Source organism: Microcaecilia unicolor, chromosome 5, assembly GCF_901765095.1.
Source record: "Microcaecilia unicolor chromosome 5, aMicUni1.1, whole genome shotgun sequence".
NCBI classification, from domain to species: domain Eukaryota; kingdom Metazoa; phylum Chordata; class Amphibia; order Gymnophiona; family Siphonopidae; genus Microcaecilia; species Microcaecilia unicolor.
Window position 1 is genome coordinate 71,026,102 of NC_044035.1, and position 12,576 is coordinate 71,038,677.

Sequence of the window (12,576 nt, forward strand, 5' to 3'; positions counted from 1 at the left end):
CAAGTGACATCTAACTCTACTACCTCAACCACATGGATACCTGAATGCAGAGTACTACAAGGATCCCCCCTCTCGCCAACCCTGTTCAACCTAATGATGATACCCCTAGCCAAACTATTATCAAAACAAAACCTTAACCCTATGCGGACGACGTAACGATTTGCATCCCATTTAAACAAGACTTAACGGAAATTTCCAATAACATCAACCAAAGTCTCCAGATCATGCATTCATGGGTGGACGTATTTCGGCTGAAACTTAATGCAGAAAAAAACTCAATGCCTAATACTCACCTCTCAACATAAGAAGAACAAATTCACCACCATCAACACACCAAATCTAAACCTTCCTATTTCAGACACCCTAAAAATTCTGGGAGTTACCTTTGATCGACACCTAACACTCGAGAACCACGCGAAAAACACAACCAAGAAAATGTTCCATTCAATGTGGAAATTAAAAAGAGTAAGACCATTCTTCCCAAGGACTGTGTTCCGTAATCTAGTACAATCAATGGTGCTCAGTCACCTAGACTACTGCAATGCGCTATACGCCAGCTGCAAAGAGCAAATAATCAAGAAACTTCAAACAGCCCAGAATACTGCAGCTAGACTCATTTTTGGTAAAACAAAATATGAAAGTGCGAAACCTTTACGAGAAAAACTGCATTGGCTCCCATTTAAGGAACGCATCACGTTCAAAATATGCTCTCTAGTCCACAAAATCATTCACGGAGAAGCACCAGCCTACATGTCAGACCTGATAGACCTGCCACCCAGGAATGCCAAAAGATCATCCCGCACATTCCTCAATCTACACTTCCCTAACTATAAAGGTCTAAAACACAAACTAATGCACGCGTCAAACTTTACCTACTTGAGCACACAGTTATGGAATGCACTACCGCGCAACTTAAAAACGATTGATGATCTAATGAACTTCCGCAAACTATTGAAGACCTATCTCTTTAATAAGGTATACCACAAAGATCAACCAATGTGAACATACACAACTCCTCCACATATATTCAGCATTGTCTTATAATATCTGATTGTTATACTACTTTCATGTTTCTTCTTTATCATTTTACCAACAATCTTTCTGTAACACTAAATGTCTATTTTCTAATGTCATTCCACTATTCATGATGTATTGTAAGCCACATTGAGCCTGCAAAGAGGTGGGAAAACGTGGGATACAAATGCAATAAATAAATAAATAAATAAAAACACCACCACTGGCCTGGCCTTCACCTGTGCTGTATACAGTGGGTCCAAAGTTCTTCGTATATTATCCCCTGCCTGCCTTTTAGCTACAAAGCCAATCTGATCTGGGTGAATTAGGTTAGGGAGCACTTTACCCAAACGATTCGCTAACACCTTTGCCAGTATTTTTACATCAGCGTTCAGTATCGAAATGGGGCGGTATGATGCACATTCAGTTTTATCCTCTGGTTTTGGTATAACTGCCACCCAGGCCTCCATCATAGTCTTAGGAAGTGGAGCCCCAATTTATGCCACTTTTTGCACATTTTTCTCTTTTTAAAATGTGCCCCATGGTAACCTATGTAAAATTGTAAGTCTATGTGCTTTGAAAATGAGCCTGTATATATCAGTACATAACCTTGATAAACATTCACAATGGAAAAGGAAAAGTTACATCACAAAACATTGAAAACATTGTGAAAACAGGGAGAGGAAAACATAAGTTTTGGGTTGTTGTTTTTTTTTTGGGGGGGGGGGGTGGAAGTACATTTTTATGCTCGTTTTTCCTGACTACCCATAAGACAATGATGAGACAACATCCCAGATTTAATCCTGAATAGTAGTTGCAAAGCTCAGGGAGAAATATTATGCTTTTAACTGATGTTTGAATTTAACAATAGATGTTTTTAGCCTGAGATAAAAGAGGAAACTATTCCAAAGGGTGGGGGCAACTATGCTGAAACAGGAAGTTTTGAAAGTATCCAGGTAAACCTAAGAGAAGGAGGGCACAATTAGAAGGTATCATTGTAATGAGGAGTCCTTGATAGGGAATAAGGGAAGCTGGACAAGAAAGAGGGGAGGCCAAAGACTGAATTTGTTTAAGCATGGATTTGTAGGGGATTCTCTAAGGTTCTGGAAGCTAGTGTTCAGTTGTAAAAAGAGTAATGTGATCATATTTCTTTAGAACATGAAGGAGTTTAACACAGTATTTTGTATTAGATGTAGCCTGTGTATTTGCGAATTAACAGACCAATAAGCAGGGAGTTAAAATAATCCAATTTTGAGATCACCAAGGCCTATAAGAGGATATGTAAGGACAAGGGTTCTAAGAGGGACCATATGGAGCATATCTGTCTATAGGTGAAAAATCACGAGGATACCACCTTAGAAATATGAGAACAGGAAGATAGGGTGTTGTTGAGAGTGATACCTAATATTTTGATGGTTGTATGGTATGGGAGAGGTGTTCCTTTAATGGAGACGTTGGGTGTAGGGTTACAGGGAGATTAAGAGGGGAAAACCCTAGCTGCACACTTATTGGTATTTAATTTTAATTTGTGCTCTGCAAGCCATTCTGTTACTATGTCTAATGTTGCAGAGACTGAGATGTATCTAAAAGATTTGAGAGTCAAAAGGGAAAACGAGTAATTAGACTCTGGAATTCGTTGCCGGAGAACGTGGTACGGGCGGTTAGCTTGACGGAGTTTAAAAAGGGGTTAGATAGATTCCTAAAGGACAAGTCCATAGACCGCTATTAAATGGACTTGGAAAAATTCCGCATTTTTAGGTATAACGTCTGGAATGTTTTTACGTTTGGGGAGCGTGCCAGGTGCCCTTGACCTGGATTGGCCACTGTCGGTGACAGGATGCTGGGCTAGATGGACCTTTGGTCTTTCCCAGTATGGCACTACTTATGTACTTACAGTGGGGGAAATAAGTATTTGATCCCTTGCTGATTTTGTAAGTTTGCCCACTGACAAAGACATGAGCAGCCCATAATTGAAGGGTAGGTTATTGGTAACAGTGAGAGATAGCACATCACAAATTAAATCCGGAAAATCACATTGTGGAAAGTATATGAATTTATTTGCATTCTGCAGAGGGAAATAAGTATTTGATCCCCCACCAACCAGTAAGAGATCTGGCCCCTACAGACCAGGTAGATGCTCCAAATCAACTCGTTACCTGCATGACAGACAGCTGTCGGCAATGGTCACCTGTATGAAAGACACCTGTCCACAGACTCAGTGAATCAGCCAGACTCTAACCTCTACAAAATGGCCAAGAGCAAGGAGCTGTCTAAGGATGTCAGGGACAAGATCATACACCTGCACAAGGCTGGAATGGGCTACAAAACCATCAGTAAGACGCTGGGCGAGAAGGAGACAACTGTTGGTGCCATAGTAAGAAAATGGAAGAAGTACAAAATGACTGTCAATCGACAAAGATCTGGGGCTCCACGCAAAATCTCACCTCGTGGGGTATCCTTGATCATGAGGAAGGTTAGAAATCAGCCTACAACTACAAGGGGGGAACTTGTCAATGATCTCAAGGCAGCTGGGACCACTGTCACCACGAAAACCATTGGTAACACATTACGACATAACGGATTGCAATCCTGCAGTGCCCGCAAGGTCCCCCTGCTCCGGAAGGCACATGTGACGGCCCGTCTGAAGTTTGCCAGTGAACACCTGGATGATGCCGAGAGTGATTGGGAGAAGGTGCTGTGGTCAGATGAGACAAAAATTGAGCTCTTTGGCATGAACTCAACTTGCCATGTTTGGAGGAAGAGAAATGCTGCCTATGACCCAAAGAACACCGTCCCCACTGTCAAGCATGGAGGTGGAAATGTTATGTTTTGGGGGTGTTTCTCTGCTAAGGGCACAGGACTACTTCACCGCATCAATGGGAGAATGGATGGGGCCATGTACCGTACAATTCTGAGTGACAACCTCCTTCCCTCCGCCAGGGCCTTAAAAATGGGTCGTGGCTGGGTCTTCCAGCACGACAATGACCCAAAACATACAGCCAAGGCAACAAAGGAGTGGCTCAGGAAGAAGCACATTAGGGTCATGGAGTGGCCTAGCCAGTCACCAGACCTTAATCCCATTGAAAACTTATGGAGGGAGCTGAAGCTGCGAGTTGCCAAGCGACAGCCCAGAACTCTTAATGATTTAGAGATGATCTGCAAAGAGGAGTGGACCAAAATTCCTCCTGACATGTGTGCAAACCTCATCATCAACTACAGAAGACGTCTGACCGCTGTGCTTGCCAACAAGGGTTTTGCCACCAAGTATTAGGTCTTGTTTGCCAGAGGGATTAAATACTTATTTCCCTCTGCAGAATGCAAATAAATTCATATACTTTCCACAATGTGATTTTCCGGATTTAATTTGTGATGTGCTATCTCTCACTGTTACCAATAACCTACCCTTCAATTATGGGCTGCTCATGTCTTTGTCAGTGGGCAAACTTACAAAATCAGCAAGGGATCAAATACTTATTTCCCCCACTGTATGTACTTATGATTGAAGATGGAGAGTTAAAAGGGCTGGAAAAATGTTAGAGTATCCGGCCAAGAATTGATCCCTGAGGGACTTCTGACAACAGAGGTTGTGAAGATGATGTAGAGTTGGAGTGATGAAACAAGCAAAAAGAAGGAGGTAAACAAACCTCACGATACAAGATTTTAAATTTGGTTTTGCAATTGGTAATACGTTATTTTAAAAAGAGAGGAGACCTAAGAAGTTTTTTTGATTTAACAACATATCATCATCAGTGTATAATATTACACCACAACATCTGAGATTGGTCAAGACCCCTGAGGCAGGCCTTTGGGCCGAAACACGGCCGTGTCTGGTCATTTTTTAATACCCAATAAAGTTTTTTTTTTTGGTATCCTCCTTGATTCTCCTCACTTTTTTGTTCCATGAGTTGGAGTGATGAACAACAAAGATGTGTCCACTTAGGAAGGAGTGGAACCAGAGGAGATCTAGACCAGAGATACTGAGGTTTGTGAGCCACTGGTTAGCATATGATTGCCTCTCTACCCCTCAGGGGGGAATTACCAATCATTACTACCATTTACTTCCTAGTGGTCACTGGTCTAGCAACTTTGGGAGTTTTGAGCTCTGGTTCCTCCTGTTTTTGGAATGTTCTAACATTCTTCATTTGCACAGGCTGCATACCAGCTCTTTAGTTAGAGGGAAGGAGGAGTGTTCATACTGCAGGCTGTGGTCTAATTCTTCAGGATCTTTGTCCAGTTGTCCTGCATTTCTTAGAATTAAATCTTAGTTGCCAATCTTCGGACCATTCTTCAAGCTTCGCCAGATCCTTCCCCATGCTATCCACACTATCCGGGGTGTCCACCCTATTACAGAGTTTGGTATCATCTGTGAAGAGACAGACCTTACCAGATAGCCCTTCCGTAATATCTCTCACAGAGATGTTAAAAACAGCTGACCCAAGGACCAACCCTTGTGGTACACCACTTGTAAAATCCTTTTCCTCAGAGAAAACTCCATTTACCACTACCCTCTGTCTCCTTCTGTTTAACCAGTTTTTAACCCAGTCAGTTACTTTAGGTTCCATATCGAGGGCACTCAATTTATTTATCAGTCGCCTGTGTGGAGCTGTGTCAAAGGCTTTGCTAAAATCTAAATACAACACATCTAGCGCCCCTCCCACGTTCAACCTTTTGGTCACCCAGTCAAAGAAGTCAATCAGATTTGTCTGACAAGATCTGCCTATAATGAAACCATGCTTCCTCGGGTCCTGTAGTCCATTCGATTCGAGAAACCTCACAATCTTCTGTTTTAGAAGCATTTCCATTAGTCTACGCACCATTGAGGTCAGATTGGCCAGTCTGTAATTTGCAACCTCCTCCTTGCTTCTGCTCTTGTGCAGAGGGACCACATCTGCCCTTCTCCATTCCTTTGGGACCACTCTAGATTCTAGAGAAGCTTTGAACAGGTCAGACAGCAGAGCTGCTAGAACTTCTCCAAGTTTATTTATTTATTTATTAGTTACATTTGTACCCCACATTTTCCCACCTCTTTGTTGGTTCAATGTGGCTTACATAGTGCAGGAGAGCAGTTGCAGACTCCGGTGTATACAAATACAAGGTGATCATTAAGCCTTCTGGAGTGTTGCATGGTTCGAATGGAACCCAGAATTAGGTTAAGTGTCTACTAAAAACCCCAACTGTTATTCCAGACCATTACCCATCCCAGCTCGACAGAAAAGGAGAATGGGAGAAAGTGTGGGGTACACATGGCCTGAGAGTGAGCAGATGCTGTAGAATTGAAGCAGTGTGAGTGTTGTTGAAAGCTCATTTATTTTTCTACTTATCTGATCTAGTTTTTGGCCAATTTATTGATATGGTTCAGGTTAAGATGTTTGTATGATTGTTTCACTTTTCCTAGTGATGGCCTAGGTTTATTTTATATATTTATTTTACTTACATTGTAATCTGCATTGATCCTTTGTGTTCCATGAGTACCCTCAGATGTATCCCATCAGGCCCCATCGCTTTGTCTACTTTTAGTTTAGCCAGCTCCTCATAAACACAGTCTTCTGAGAATCAGTCCAGGTCTACCATACATCCATCCTCATTAGCATTTTTCTTCTGTGGTCCCGCCTCTGTCCTTTCATCCGTGAACACTGAACAGAAATATTTGTTTAACAGTTCAGCTTTACCCTTATCAGCGTCTACATATTCCTCCTGTTTTTAATCTTTAGGGTGTATTTGTCCCTTCCTGTATTGTGGTCCGGCTACTAATATCTAGGAAAGAACAAAGCACCCAAGGCTGCTTCTATATATTTGTCTTCATCTATCTAGACTTCCCGAATCCCCAGAGCAGTGCACTCACTCTGAATAATTCTAGAGACAGTAATTTGAAGACACGGTGGATCTGAGAAATCAACTTTTTATTAATACTCACCACAAGCAGATGCAACAGGATCAATGTCAATACAAGCCAAGTTTATTTCTCAGGGGAGTTCAGCAAGTGAATCAGACTGGTGTCACTAATACTGGAATCTCCCCTGAACACCTTTTCAGCTGTCAGTTTTATACTCCAAAACTGCTAATCACATTAATGGTAGTTTCACCTTATCATCATTATTTCTATTTAGAAATCATCAGTTTCGACCACAATGACTTCTTAACTTTCCAGTTTCGACCAGCCCCCCAGTATAGTTCTCTCTTTTTGCACCTGGCTACCAGTAAATCTATCTCTTACGAGATATCTCTGACCACAGGTTCTTGTTATGCTACTGCCCAGCTGGCATTTTAACCTCAGCTGTGGCAATCCTGCATCCATGCCAAGTTTCACTCACCCTTCAGCCTGTCACATTTCTTTGTTGCTTAATTCAGTGAAGTCTTGGGTCAGAGATGGTCTTATGATTTTTGAGGCCTAGCTGGCAGCTGCAAACCAATTGACCTGTATTTCACTGAAGGCTGAAGACAAGTGGTGACAATATTCCACACTCCCCCTCAGCCATGAGTCTCACAATGCTATTATGGCACTTCCTCCTGTCGCTTACATATCTAAAAAATGTCTTGACCCCCAATTTTACTGTATTGGCTACCTTTTCCTCTGTTTGCTCCTTCACTTTCCTGACAGCTTTTCCAGCTTCTTTGAGCTTTTTCAGGTATTTTTTACCTCTCTTCTTTCTGAGTCGTTTTGTAATGTGTAAGGCTAACCTTGTTACCTTTACCTTTTCAGCTACTACGTTCGAGAACCAGAGCAGCCATCTTTTCCTCTTACTTTTATGTAATTTTCTAACATAAAAATTTATCGCCTTTAGAATAGCTCCTTTCAGTTTCACCCACTGATGTTCTACTTCCTTCAGCTGTTCCCATCCAACTAACTCTTTCCTGAGAAATTTCCCCATCTCAGCAAAGTTAGTTCTTTTGAAATCTAGGACTTCAATCTCGAATAAGGCTTCTCCTCCTGCGTCTTAATAATAAACCACACCATCTGGTGGTCAATAGATGCCAAATGATCTCCCACTGTAAAATCGGAAACATTCTCCCCGTTTGTAAGCTCCAGGTCTAGAATCACTCTATCCTGAGTTGGTTCAATCACCCAATGCTGGAACAATTCTTCCTGTAGAGAATCTAAGATCCTTTTGCTTGTAGATGACCCAGCAGCAGGGACGCTCCAATCAATATGCGGCATATCAAAGTCACCTATTAATAGTACCTCCCCTTTCTTAGCTATCTTGTGAATGTCTTCAATTAAATCTCTGTCCATTTCTTCTGACTGTGAAGGTGACCTTTATATTACACCAATGCAAATACATTTTCCTTTCCCTTTTACCAGTTTAACCCACAGCACTTCCTTACCCCATATATCCTGCAATTCTGTCACTTTAATGTTATTCTTAACATACAGTGCCACTCCTCCACCAGTTTTTTTCCTACCCTGTCCTTGTTGAATAGATTATAGCCAGGTATAACAATGCCCTAGTAATGGTTCTCCATGAGCCACATCTCCGTGACTGCCATTAAATCCAAACTGGCTTCTATCATTGCAGCCTCTAGATTTAGAAATTTGTTTCCCGTACTATGAGCATTGGTATATAAGGCTCTCCAGATTTTACACTTTTTTCCCTGTTCTATAAAGGTATTTGAAGTCTTGCCCTTCTGAGGGATATTAATGACTTTGGGGCTTCTCTCACCCTTCCCCAGCCAATTTAGTTTAAAGCCCTCTGTACTAATTTAGCCAGTCACTAATGACACTTCATCCCTTCCATCTGACACCTTCACTACTCAGTAGCTCTTGGAAAATCATCCCATGGTCAAGGAAGCCGAAGCGCTCACGTTGGCATCAGCCATGCAGCCACACATTCAGCTCCAGGATGCGAGCTTTCCTCATCTGGCCTTTATCTTCAACAGGAAGGATCGATGAGAACACTGCCTCCATGCCTAGGTGTTTCACCTTCTGACCCAGAGCCATGAAATCCCGCTTGATATGTTCAGTAGGATACCTAGCAATATCATTTGTGCCAATATGGATGAGCAGCATAGGATAGTGGTCAGTAGGCTTGATGAGTCTCAGCAAACTTTCCGTTACATCTCGAATCTTGGCACCAGGCAGACAACACACCTTCCTAGACAACATGTCTGGTCGGCAGATGGGTGCTTCAGTATCTCTTAGAAGAGAATCACCAACCACCACTACCTTTCTTTTCTTATTGGCCACTGATCCAGCGGCTTTGGGATTTTTGATCATAGTTTCCTCCTGCTCTTGAGATGTTTTCAGCTCTTCTACATTCAGGGCTACAAACCGATTCTTCATTTCAAGAGAAAATGGAGTTGATTCAACCTGCAAGTATCTTGCATTCAGAGCCAGTTCCTCACTTTGGGTCACACTCAGGTGAAGTTTCGAAAGAGAAGGGCGCCCATCTCCCGATTTGTGACGGAAGATGGGCGTCCTTCTCTCAGGGTCGCCCAAATTGGCATAATCAAAAGCCGATTTTGGGCATCCTCAACTGCTTTCCGTCGCGGGGACGACCAAAGTTCACGGGGGCATGTCGGCACTGTACCAAAGGCGGGACTGGGGCATGATTAAGAGATGGGCATCCTCGGCTGATAATGGAAAAAAGAAGGACGTCCCTGACGAGCATTTGGCCGACTTTACTTGGTCCATTTTTTGCACGACCAAGCCTCGAAAAGGTGCCTGAACTGACCAGATGACCACTGGAGGGAATCAGGGATCACCTCCCCTTACTCCCCAGTGGTCACCAACCCCCTCCCACCCAAAAAGAAAAAAATTAAAAAAAAATTTTTCCAGCCTCTATGCCATCCTCAAATGTCATACGCAGCTCCATCTCAGCAGTATGCAGGTCCCTGGAGCAGTTTTTAGTGGGTGCAGTGCACTTCAGGCAGGCGGACCCAGGCCCATCCCCCCCTACCTCTTACACTTGTGGTGGTAAATGTTGAGATCTCCAAACCCCCCTAAAACCCACTGTACCCACATGTAGTTGCCCCCCTTCACCCATAAGGGCTATGGTAGTAGTGTACAGTTGTGGGAGTGGGTTTTGGTGGACTCAGCACACAAGGGAAGGGAGCTATGGACTTGGGAGCAATTTAGGAAGTCCACTGCAGTGCCCCCTAGGGTGCCCGGTTGGTGTCCTGGCATGTGAGGGGGACCAGTGCACTACAAATGCTGGCTCATCACATGACCAAATACCTTGGATTTGGTCGGTTTTGAGATGGGGGTCCTCGGTTTCCATTATCGGCGAAAACCGAGGTCGCCCATCTCTAAGGTCGGCGATCTCAACATTTAGGTCGACCATCTCTAAGGTCAACCTAAATGTTGAGATTTGGGCGTCCCTGGCCGTATTATCAAAACGAAAGATGGACGCCAATCTTGTTTCGATAATACGGGTTTCCCCGTCCCTTCGCGGTGCTGTCCTTAGAGATGGGCGCCCTTAGAGATGGTCATCCCCGTTCGATTATGCCCCTCGCTGTCTCTTTGTACAGAAGTAGAAACTGTAACAGGGGCCACATCTTTGGTAAACAGATGTTTCCCAGCCAAATTTCTGTTGTAGCTTTGGTACCTGTTGAAAGAAAATAGAAAATGTCTTATAAAAGTCCCTACCTTTTCCTCAGCTGTTCTTAAGTCAAAAGAAGCAGTAGGCTGCTTTCATCTGAGCTCTGACTTCTCTGTACTGATTCCCTGTGTATTGTCCTGCTTGCTTACTTTCTCATCTGTTATTGGGGTGTGCAGCAGTTTATCTTTTCCATTCAAACTTTAAAAATTATGTGTCAGAGATATGAGATCCAGTATGTTCCATTTGTAGGCTTACCTCAGAGATTTAGGGCGCTGTTTACTAAGCTGCTGTAGAGACGTGTTAGCATTTTTAGAGTGCGCTAATTTTTAGAACATGCTAAAAATGCTAGCACACCTTAGTAAACAGGGCCCTTAATAAGTTATTAAGCAAAGCCCCCTGATATATAATTAATTGCTCCCTTTTTACAAATAACCAAAAAAAATGTTTTTTAACTTGAATATTTATTAAATTTTTAATACATGCAGAAACTTTCAGAAATCTGCAGGTTCACTGCAAATAATACAAATTTTGACCTATTTACTTCCTTGATTTTCCCTTCCAACCAATACCAAACACTACTCTCCAATCCAGCTAATTCACGAGTGGGACTGTTTAAAAATATTTGGAAGATGGGGTGGATGGGGAGGAAGAGAGGGAACTAATATCTCAGAAGTGCTTTGAGCTACAGATAGAAAAAAAAAAAGAAAGCTCTAAAGTTAGCAAATAAGTGTCTTTGAAAATAATCCCCTTCTGCTAAAGCAACAGTACATAACCCAACATAGCCCAGCATTATAAAATCATTATTTAGAAAATTTATTTTTTTAAAGAAATCAAGCAGAGCATATGATGTAAAAATTCAGAAAGATTACTTCAGTTTGTATTGCATTTTCTTTAAGGATGGTCTCTCTTACAACATACACAGAGAAGTCGCCTCCTCTCTTTTGATAGTTATGCCTCTTCCTATGTACTCTTGTATCCCATTGCCTCTGGCCACCACCTTAAAATTACTGTTCTGCTACCTTGAGGTTATTTGACACAAGGAGGGGGATAATCGAACGGGGACTCCCATCTCCATGGCCACCCATCTCCGAGGACGGGGGCGCGAAGGGGCAGGACAGACCGTATTATCGAAAAAGGTGGGCGGCCATCTTTTCTTTCGCTAATACGGTTGGTGCCGGCCAAATGCCTAGGATTTGGGCGGATTTGAGATGGTCGGCATCGGTTTTCAGTGATAATGGAAACTGAAGCCGGCCATCTCAAAAATGACCAAATCCAAGCCCTTTGGTCATGGGAGGGGCCAGGATTCATAGTGCACTGGTCCCCCTCACATGCCAGGACACCAACCGGGCACCCTAGGGGGCACTTTTAAAAATTAAAAAAAAAACATTAAAATACCTCTCAGGTGCATAGCTCCCTTATCTTGGGTGCTGAGCCCTCCAAATCCCCCCAAAACCCACTCCCCACAACTCTACATCATTACCATAGCACATGAGTGAAGGGGGGCATCTAGATGTGGGTACAGTGGGTTTGGGGGGGGGGGTTGGAGGGCTCCCATTTACCAGCACAAGTGGAACAGGTAGGGGGGATGGGTCTGGGTCCACCTGCCTGAAGTGCATTGCACCCACTAAAAACTGCTCCAGGGACCTGCATACTGCTGTCATGGAGCTGGGTATGACATTTCAGACTGGCATAGAGGCTGGCAAAGCAATGTTTTTAAAGTTCATTTTTTTTGGTGGGAGGGGTTTAGTGACCACTGGGGTAGTCAGGGGAGGTCATCCCTGATTCCCTCTGCTGGTCATCTGCTCTGTTTGGGCACTTTTTTGGGACTTGGACCTAAAAAAATAGGGTCCAAAAAAAGCGGATCAAATTCTTGCTAGGGCCGCCCTTCTTTTTTCCATTATCAGCCGAGGGTGCCCTTCTCTTAAGCACGCCCCGGCACGCCCCTGTCCCGCCTTCGCTACCCTTCCGACACGTCCCCCGGGAACTTTGTTCGCCCCCGCGACGGACTGCAGTTGGGGGCGCCCAA

At 43.4% G+C, this 12,576-nt stretch overlaps 1 protein-coding gene across 3 annotated transcripts in view; it reads left to right on the forward strand.

Moving 5' to 3' along the window:
* Nucleotides 1-12,576, forward strand: part of LRRC27 (leucine rich repeat containing 27) — a 253,824-nt gene that overhangs the window by 96,850 nt on the left and 144,398 nt on the right. The gene's annotated exons all lie outside the window — the stretch shown is intronic.